General features: G+C 39.6%; 1 long non-coding RNA gene across 1 annotated transcript; it reads left to right on the forward strand.

Moving 5' to 3' along the window:
* Nucleotides 1-7,047: 7,047 nt before the first annotated feature.
* Nucleotides 7,048-9,271, forward strand: LOC134670498 (uncharacterized). Its single transcript, XR_010099069.1, has 2 exons — nt 7,048-7,532; nt 8,013-9,271. It is a non-coding gene; the product is annotated as an uncharacterized LOC134670498 (long non-coding RNA).
* The last annotated feature ends 1,012 nt before the right edge of the window (nt 9,272-10,283 follow it).

Below are 10,283 nucleotides of genomic sequence, written 5' to 3' on the forward strand. Positions count from 1 at the left end.
TGTATATCACACTATGATCAAGTACGAAGGACTAGTGCTCTAGCTAAAAGGTCACATAATACGAATGTGCCTATAACTCCTAAAAATGCTCCTATCTGTGTACCGTTTGAAAAAAAAACTTTGTTACTAATTAAAAGAAATAATAATTAACCCTTCGCTGCGTATCAGATGATCAGTCTGATATGTGGCTAAGGTATTAATCATCCCTAAGAAACAACTACTGTTATTGTTGTAAAATTTTCTAAGTGTGGGTATCGAATTTCATTCACTGAATATTTAAACTTGCTATAAATCGACGCGCGGCACGCGTCCTACTCGCGTTTTGCTGACTCGCGCACCTATTACTCGGCGCGTGTTGATGATTGCGACATAACTAATTGAGGACACTATACGACACCTACAATTTATAATTTATGATCTATTATGTTAGAAAATGTATTTTATATATTTTTCATTTTTAGAAATTAATGGTTTGGCGACATTATGAAATTTTAACTACCAGCGATAACGTATTAAGAAAATTAAAAAAAAAAGGATGCTACAATAGTATTATGCTTTACGAATTCTATAATTTATTTTGATTTATGATAACTAACGGAACTTACTTGATGAGCACTTAACGTATGGAGACTTATCGGTGAGGTTTCCCTATAACTCTGTGGTTTCCTCTGGGAGTGGTGGACTCCGGGGGGTCCACACTCGTCCTCTGTTGGGATCGTGTGGCGCCGTCTCTTGGAGGGCTTGGAGATGGCCGAGGTGGTACGCCTCGCTGATGCTTCGCCGGGTGGCCTCGTGTGGTGGTCTTGGCGGTGCTAGACGCACCGTCCTCATCCATCGTCGGTGTTGGGCGCGGGCTGTTCTTCGCTCCTCTTGGTTGCGCTGCGCTAGGCCTGGTTCCTCTGGGTTGCGCGGTTCCTGCCGTTGGTTCCGCGGTTGCAGCGCGACCCTTTGCGTAGGTCGGACGATTAGGGCGGCGGGTATGCTTTCTTCTGTTACGGCTGCTGGCGTTGTCGCGGCTGGTGGTTCAGAGGGCGTTTTTGTCGCTGCTGCTGTTGGCGTTGTTGGCTCTGGTGCTAATGGAACCGGTGTCCCTATCGTCATTGCCAGGTTTACGGTTCTTTCCACTGTCCGCTCTTGCCCGGTGACGGTGATGCGCAGGCTTTGGAGAATTTGTAGCGGCCCCACTACGTGGATGTTCACTCCTTCGACGGTAAGCTTGATGGCGGTCCCGGTCGTGGCCTTCATCTTCTTTTTTAGTCTTCTGATTTCTAGTGGTGATTGGTAGTGGTTTTTTAGTGATCTGACTGCGTTTCGTTTATGGCAAGGTCGCCATATACTAATATCAAGAGTTATGGAGGATTTGTAGCCTGAGGCGGAGTCGGGTAGAAAGGGTAGTATAATGGTACGGAATAAATAGACCAGAGTAGGTATAGTAATGAACGGCTTTATTTGATTGCTTGCCTATTTTATACATATGTAGTTATGCTTACACAAGCAATATGCGTTTATGTTACAGTAAACCAGAGTGTTACTGTTAAATACTAAAAGTGGCTAATTGCCATATTACAGACAATAGAGCACCCAAATAGTCCCCAAGATTCTGGCTGCGTTACCCCGCTGAACTGCCAGACTGAAGCGTTGAGCGGGGTAACTGCCAGCTCTTGGGTCCCCAGTTGCGTCCCTGACTCTCTTTGAAAGGTCTCCAAAGAGATCATTTTTAGCAGGCTTAACGTTGCGGACCGTTGTTGGCTTCCATACTGAGATTCAGTGGGTAAAGTGATTAAGTAAGCAGGCAAGCAGCAAGGAGAAAATTAAGTAATTTGTTCGTTCAACAAGTATGCTCGATATTTAGGTTGGCAAGGTCGAATGTCCGGGCCTTGCAACGGTGGAAGTCTTGGGACTTGCGTTTTTCCAAAAAGGACGTCACGTCAGGATATCCAGCGAATCGTTCTAAATGAGACAACATATTGACTTGGCTGATGAATCCTCTTTAATCCGCTTTACCAATGAAATGATGCGTGAAATCCATTGAAATGGGTGTTGGGTAGAATGAGGTGTGACGACAGTTGCGCCTCTGCAACCGGGCTGGCTGGTTTCGTGTGTTGCTGGGCCAGTGGTGCTACCCTAGGGTTACGACAAGACATGAAGAACGTGCGACTCAAATGCGGATTATAATCACGTCTGACATGTACGTGCAACTAATTAAATTCCAAAATGCATGTACAGTGATAAGACTGTACAGGAATTACCACTTTATTTTGAATTTGCCTAACATTATATACATGTAGATTGTCGCTGACATAAGCAATATGCGTGTCATGTTACAGTAAACCAAGGTGCTACCGTTAAAAAACTTAAAAACTGAAAGTGGCTAATTGCCATATTACAGGAGAAGCAGCGTAACGACGTAGGGTTAGGCGGAGTGAAATAAACGATAGGTGTAGCTATGTCAAATGTGTCTTTATTTCAAATACCTCAAATGTCTTATACATGTAGGTTTTCTAAAAACTATAGCGTCGCTGCGAAACACTAAAAGTGGACATTTACCACATTACATTTTCTTGTTGTTGTTTCTTGATTCAGATAACCCAATCGCGTGATGTTTATGCAGTCTAATGAATCTAACAATGTATTTTTCAACGTATATACATACAATATGCTTAATAAGATCACGTTATAAGTTTTAATAAAGTTAATACTTTGCTTAGCATATGAGAAATTGAGAAGGGCTCTAATAAGGGATATTATTTTATTTAAACATTTTTATTTTTATTTTCAATAAAGAATAATTTTGTTAATTAACAATTGCCTAACTTGTTGAAGAAACATTTTTAAGATAAATTTCTACAAATACCTACTTAGTACTATAGAGGAACAGGGTTGGTCGAGTAAAAGACACCGTTGACTGGCAGACTTAGACTAATTTATTCACCAAATCATAAGCTTATTTATACCTACATTACAACTGCTTACAAACGCCTAATCTATCGTTCCTTATCTGAATCAGTACCTTTGATACGCCACGGAGAACGCTGTCACTTTATCAGCACGATTCAGATAAGCTCCGGAATAGGGCTCCCCCCTTTAAAAAATGGTTACGCTGCTTGTTGCCTATTGTCCACCAAAGCCTTCATTCTTCTCTCTAATAGCTTAAGGCCCATTACGATCGGCAGTATGACGATCGTCAGCACGAGCTGACTCGCTCGTATTTCCTCGAGTAATTGTTTAATCTCGTCCATCTCCTGTTGTTGCAACCCGTTGTCGTTGTTGTAGTTGATCTGATCCTTCGAGCTGTGAATGCCCATCCTGCGTGTGGTGGAAGTCGAGTGGCTGTCGTAATTCGATATTCAAATATCAAAAAGACTACATTTCAGATAGTATAGATAAATTGTCAATTCATATAATGGTGCTAAAATATAAAGAAGTCATCTCATACTTTTTTGCAAAAAGTAGTTTTGACTGATGAGGATGTGATTAAAGTTGAGGAAGAAACAAGAGCTCAATGCCAAAACAGGATGTAGCATGAATTAAGATATGGCCTTGAGAGCCTATGAATTTAGTAGATGTCAAAAAACTGATGGCTCACTCATAGCACTGGTTATGGGAGGTAAGCTCCCTGACACACGCCATGACACGGCCATGAAACGTGGAAGGATCCTAGAAGAAGTTAGAGAAACCGTCAGTACAATACTGGGTAAAAAAATAACTTCGACTAGAGGTCGGACAGAGTTAGAGTGAATAGTTCTTCAGAGTTCGACATATAAAACGCCCACGCGCCGCCCGGAAAACGCGCCTGTGTAATGGCGCCTTTAGAGATTGATTATCTCTAGCTATAGCCCCCTGCTTCCCTTGTGGAACTACGCGCTATAACTAGGCATTGTCTCTAACCGTGCATCCGCTCCAGTTCCTTTTATCTGGCTGGGTAACACGTCTTCTTTTGTCTCAATTATTGTATCTCTTGAATGAACACACCTCTCACGTATAATCTCCTTGGTTTCCCTTCTCGCCCCGCGCGCACTCCCGCTACAATTATTATTAATTACCTACTGTTAGTTTACCTACCTGCTTTGCTTTTTATACATATTTTCAGAACGTGCCCTTTAAAGTAATACAGATCCGCGAACACGGGCAACTATTTATTACTTTTTGCCCAAATCAATGGGAGAGAGGCGGAAAATTACATTGGGCTAAATCACTCCTTGTTGGAGAAAAAAAAAGATTCGCAACCCGAGGCCGACGGGCAACGCTTATACTGTGTCGTAAAAAGAGAAAATCTAACTTTAGCGCAAGCTAAGGCTGCAGCTCTCGCCATGACAGATCTTTCGGAAACGGAAGAAGATGACGAAGCGTCAAAAACAAAAAAAAATGGTAACAGAGACGAAAATCAGTTTTAATAAATTGGCAGAGACATGTCTTGCGGTAGGCTCTACATTTTATATAGCTTTTAACACATAAATACATGAGATATTTTTCCGCGTAAAAAATAGCTTAGGTATGTTACACTCTACAGTCTACAGGGTGGCCCATTTAAATCGGTCAGTATGGAAAAATCTGAACTATAAGACATACTTACGACGATCTCTTCTTAGGAACCATGTCATCGATTTTAGTAAAAAGAAAAACTGCATAAACACAACAAATACAAGTGCTATAGGAATGGACATTGGGTGCTGGCCTTGCATGCAGGTGATGATATTAGACGACGTGAATTTTGCAATTGGATAAAAGAAGTGATAGATCGAGACAGTCATTTTTTAAAGTTTGTAATATTTTCTGATGAAACGCAATTTTACAACAACTGAATGTACAACCGTAAAAATCATCATTATTGGCGCCGAGAAAATCCCTTACGAGTGCACGAAGGACGCCGTCAAGTTAAGATTCTCATTTGCTGAGTCGGCCTACTTCATAATAAGGTTCTCAGTTTGGTGCAATTGGTACAAGTACTACTTGGACTTAAATAATGGACGTTAAAAAACTAATTAAATTAGTGAAAGTAAATTCCGTGTTATATGATTTAACAAATAAAGATTATAAAAACGTGAATTTGAGAAATTGGGTGTGGGAGAATATAGGAAGGCAATTAAATTCGGACGGTGCGTATATTTATTTATTTTATTTTATTTCACTCGCTACGCTCGTGGTTCAATTTTGGAATCTTTCGCTTGCTTGGGTATCAATATTAGCACGAGCGGTTAAACAACAACTTTGCCCCCTTGTAAAACAAAATAACAATTATCGTGTTGAAATGATTTGCATAAAGGCATTATATAAAGAGGCCTGTGTGATATAAAAAAACCTGCTCGCCAGTCCGACTCGCGCACTGAGGGTTCCCTGTTGCCAAGTATTGAAGGTTATACCTTACAAAAACGTCTTAATATGTACACAGCTTTATACTCTTTGATGAATTAATTATCTATGGCTATCTGTCACATACATGTACTCGATCATTCCGATCTGTGCTCTGATCTCGAAGCCATCTTATATTAAGTAATTTGTGTTGTCCTCTTAGATATATATATCCTTAGTAATCTCAATAACCATCAACATATTTTTATCATCTGCCGAAAGATTTGTTTGTGCTTCATATATAAAATATAAAGCTGCATAAATCGAGAGGACTCGACTTTCATTTCTCCGCCCGCATAACGCATCCCTGCCCAAGTCGGTAAGAACCCCGGTATCCTCTATAGCACCTAGAGTGCAATACCAAGTCACTGAAATATACTTGTATTATCTGGTTCATAAATATAAGTATGATCCCAAAGGTTCAAAAATATCTAAGCAACCTTACGCAACTACTTTATTAAGGCGTTTCGACATATTTTTGAGCACTTTGTCCGTGCATGTATTTCTAACTTGACTGTACTGTATGTATGCCAGGCCGCATAGTTACACATCTTTATGTGTCTTTACACCATGTGAGTGTTAGTGCACTCGGTCTTTTCTTTCACCATTATATAACATGGTGTCAGAAGTGGGATCCTTACTTAGCTTTATTACAGTATAGAAATACGGCTAAAAATCACATGTTATCACCGGCTGAGTTATCCATGTCTAGAAAATTAAGAAGTAAAATACCAGTAGACTTTAACAAACTCAGACCTAAAGCTGTGACATTTAATGAATACAGACAATCAGCTGTTAAAAATAATAAAGAGATGTCTAGATATTATTATAGTAATGCTAAATCAATGTCCATATTGTATCCAGGTGACCGGGTTCATTATAAGAAAAGTCCACACAGTACTTGGGAAAAGGCTGTAATTGTAAAACGGTTACGTAATAATATGTCATATGTGATTTTAATATATAAATATCAGTCAATTAAATATTTGACGAAATATTTTTTTTAAAGGCTTAATGTCATTGTTTGACAAATGTAATTAATGCATTTCGGTAGAAGAAGATTATATAGATAAATAAAAAGAAACTACCCAGTTACGTGCTTCCTTTCATAGTCAGGTAGATTACTTTTCATTTTCAGCCACCCCTCGTATAGACATAGAAAAAAACTTACTTCTGCGAAGTTCTTTCTAATGCTAAAAGAAACGAACTATAAGTAGTTGCCGTTCCATTAAATCGTATAAGTAACAGTATTGGCACCACAGAATAAATAATAGTACTAGGTACAGAAGACTCACTCTCTAACAAAACGCGTCTGTTACGATCAGCACAGATATGGCCGTTAGGTGGCGACAGTGCCACGCGCGGCTTATGGCTTTCCCCAAAATTGGGGTGGAACGGATGTACTTTAAGCTACCTGTAGCAAAGCGACGAAATCGCGGAGTGAGCCACGCCTGAGGGCCTACCGCGAACCACGTTCGACGTGTTGCCTCCCTGTCACAGAACCGAAATTCGTAAATTGCGGGGATCTTTCTCTTTTACTCCAACGAAGGCGTAACTAGAGTGACAGAGAAAAATCCCCGCAATTGGCGAACTTCGATTTTCACGGTTATAGCCCAGAGAGGCAAGACGTCGAACGTGGTTCGCGGTAGGCCCTCCGATTGGCACACTGTTTTTTGAAGCATTGACACTGACAGTAGTTTGAGTTTGACATCGGTGTTTTTTTCGTATTCAATTATACCGATTGACCAACTATACGACATGTATACGAAAATAATTTCATTATACGAATTTCGTAGCCTATTATACGATCTGGCAGCCCTGTAGATAACGTCACATATTACTTTGTAAATTATTAATTACAAATTGTGCAAGCAAAGTAGTTGGTTTCCACTTTTGAATTAAACTAAAATGTAGTATAGTTTAAACTCTGTGTTTTATGTCTGTGTGCTCTTAATAAAAATTACATATTTGACAAAAACCTTATTTACAGAATGGCGCAATCATCTGCTACACAACAACAAATTGAAACCCTCTTAGATGTTTTACTTGAACACAGAGATTTGGCCAAAGGAAGTATACGCCACGCAGACGGACGAAAAGAAACAGCAGCGCTCTGGACCTACATTGCCCAAGTTTTAAATGGCCTTGGGGGTGCAAACAAATCTGTTAAACAGTGGCAGAAGGTAAAATATCCATTCTGAGTGAGAAGAGACATGCCTGTTTAAAGATGCTATATCCACATTCATATTTCTGATTTTAAGATAAAACTTTAAACTAAGTATGTGGCCTAGAAAACTCAACTCACCTATCCTAGTGACCTTACAACTATTCTATACATCCTAAAGACCTTTTTTGTTTCTATAAATACCAAATAATTAATTAAACATTATTTACCACATCTCTATAATATTGTTGGACATGAGCCTGCTTACAAAGTCTGCTGATGGTCCTGGGTTCGAATCCTGACAAGGGCATTTCTGTGATGAGCTCAAATATTAAGTATTTATACCATTGTTTGAGTACCCACAAGCACAACTACACGCCTTTTTGTGTTTACTGTGAGGCATAGTAAATTTGTGAAAGAATTATTAAAAGTTGTGAAAAAGTTCCCCTACGTTTACTTGGTGATGTAAAAACGTTTTAATAAATTGTATATTTTATAGGTCTGGGCAGATAAAAATTACACAGCTAAAACTAAAGCGGCGGAGAGGACTCGCGGGGCTACCGGTATTGGGGGTGGTCCTCCAGTGGGTGGAAAGTTGACAGAGGTGGACATGCGGGTGCTCCACATTATGGGCGAAGGCTTTGGAGGTCCCCAAACTACAGCTATTGTAAATCCCTTTGAGGTAATTAATGCATTTTTTATTATAAGCATTTTATTAACTTGCAATGTATTTATGTACCTATGTCAACTATGTTTGTACGGGCTCTTGCAAGTTAAATTAAACCCTCTTCCTGACGTTCAATAAAGCCGAAAATTTCCCTTCATATGTAAGTCGGGTGACAATGGAATATTATGGTACCATCGAGCTGATCTGATGATGGAGACAGGAGGTGGCCCGTGGCCATAGGAACTCCTTGATTTAACAAAAAAACCTTATTGTGTTTTGGGTTTTAGAATTGTCTTGATGAATATTACTTGCCTTGATGAATATTACTTGCCTGTAGAAAAAAAAATACATACAGCTATAAAAGCTTGCGAAACGCCGTAAGATGAGTGTTGCCAATGATCGCCGCATTATACATGCCCAAACCCAACTAAAAAATGGAGATATAAGCATCGGTCACTAATTGCGGCTTACAATTATTAATGTTATTAGTGTGGCATGCCGGTTGCCCGTTTGAGCCGATGAAACAAAAATGACAAAGAAAGAAGATAAATAATTATTATATTAAGTTCTTCGGGACTCGGGACTCTAGTAAACGCGGACAAATTAGTATATTATGAGGAAATACTAGAAAGCGTTTTAGTGGTGGCGCTATCCTCGGCAGAAAAGGATAAATCCCAAAACGCTCTTCCTATGAAAGAGAAACTATACTTTTTAATAAGAGAAATAGCTGGGGATAAAGCCATCATCCCAATTGACGAAGACGAAACAGAGTATAGCGATTTGCCACTAGATCTGGCAAACAACGATGGGGAGGGGTCTGCCTTGGACAGTTGGGTGAAAACTGTAAGAGACAACGTGATAACAACGATACAAGGAGGACCCAGAAGGAAGACCCAACCCATATTATTGTCCGCCGGTAGCGGAAGAGTTTATGAGCACGGCCACAGAATTTGTTCTGTGATCGAATGTCGTACGACGGAAGCGGCACTTCGGCACCAATTGAAGGCGAGTTCGCCGATTTATAGTGCCACATTTTGAAAGGGGAATCAAAGTCCCTAATAGTGAACACATTTGAGGTTACGCACATTAATTATTATTATTATATTGTTTAATACACTAGCAGCTGAAAGCTGATGCGTGTATATCACTGCACTTGTTTTTTTTTTAACGATTAATGTTCATTTTGTTAGTTGTTTTAAGTGTTTGTCAAGTCTGTTTTAAGTTAATGCTATAGAAGGAGCATATAAAGTTTATTTTTTTATTTATTTAAAATGACACTTCCTAGTATGAACGTAAAATAACATTTCATAGTATGAAATTCTATCCTCTACGTAAATTTTAGTCTACCGAATAAAAAAATAGACTTGAGGCTGTCCGAGATGCAGCCTATACGCTCCCAAGAAAAAAGATTACAATCGGAAATACAAAACAATCGAGGCGATTACGAAATGCAGTCACGTCAAGTGGCATCGTCTTGATAGTCATAAATACTTGCACTTTTTACTCTGTTTGCCATTGCCAGGTCGCCAACTGGTATACAGTATTCGAGTGCTAACGCGACTAAATGGCAGACAGCAAAAATAACCTTATTAAAACCGCATATACGCCAGATAACGTGTCATTGCCAACAATGGCGGGTTCAAAACTCCAAGTAGAGAATTACAGACCGGTAGCGATATTATGCTCATTAGCTAAGGTATTTGAAATGGCATTACATGCTCGCATATTACCGCAGTGTTTACCTCATATTACACCCGCGCAACATGCCTTTTTACCCAAACGTTCTGTAACTACAAATCTAGTTACACTTGTGAACTTAATGTCAAAAGAACTAGACAATAGAAAACAAGTTGACGTAGTTTATTTGGACTTCCAAAAAGCATTCGATAGAGTAGACAACGACATTCTCTTGATCAAACTGAGTAGTATGGGGTTTGTACCTCAGCTGCTCAAAGTATTTGCCAGCTACTTATCGGGGAGGAGACAGTTCGTAAAATACGGACCGTATCAATCAGAGCCGTACAACACACTCTCCGGCATAAGCCAAGGGTCGAATCTAGGGCCGTTGCTTTTTAATATTTTAATTAATGACCTGCCTAATCA

This window comes from Cydia fagiglandana, chromosome 14, assembly GCF_963556715.1.
Source record: "Cydia fagiglandana chromosome 14, ilCydFagi1.1, whole genome shotgun sequence".
Taxonomy (NCBI): Eukaryota; Metazoa; Arthropoda; class Insecta; order Lepidoptera; family Tortricidae; genus Cydia; species Cydia fagiglandana.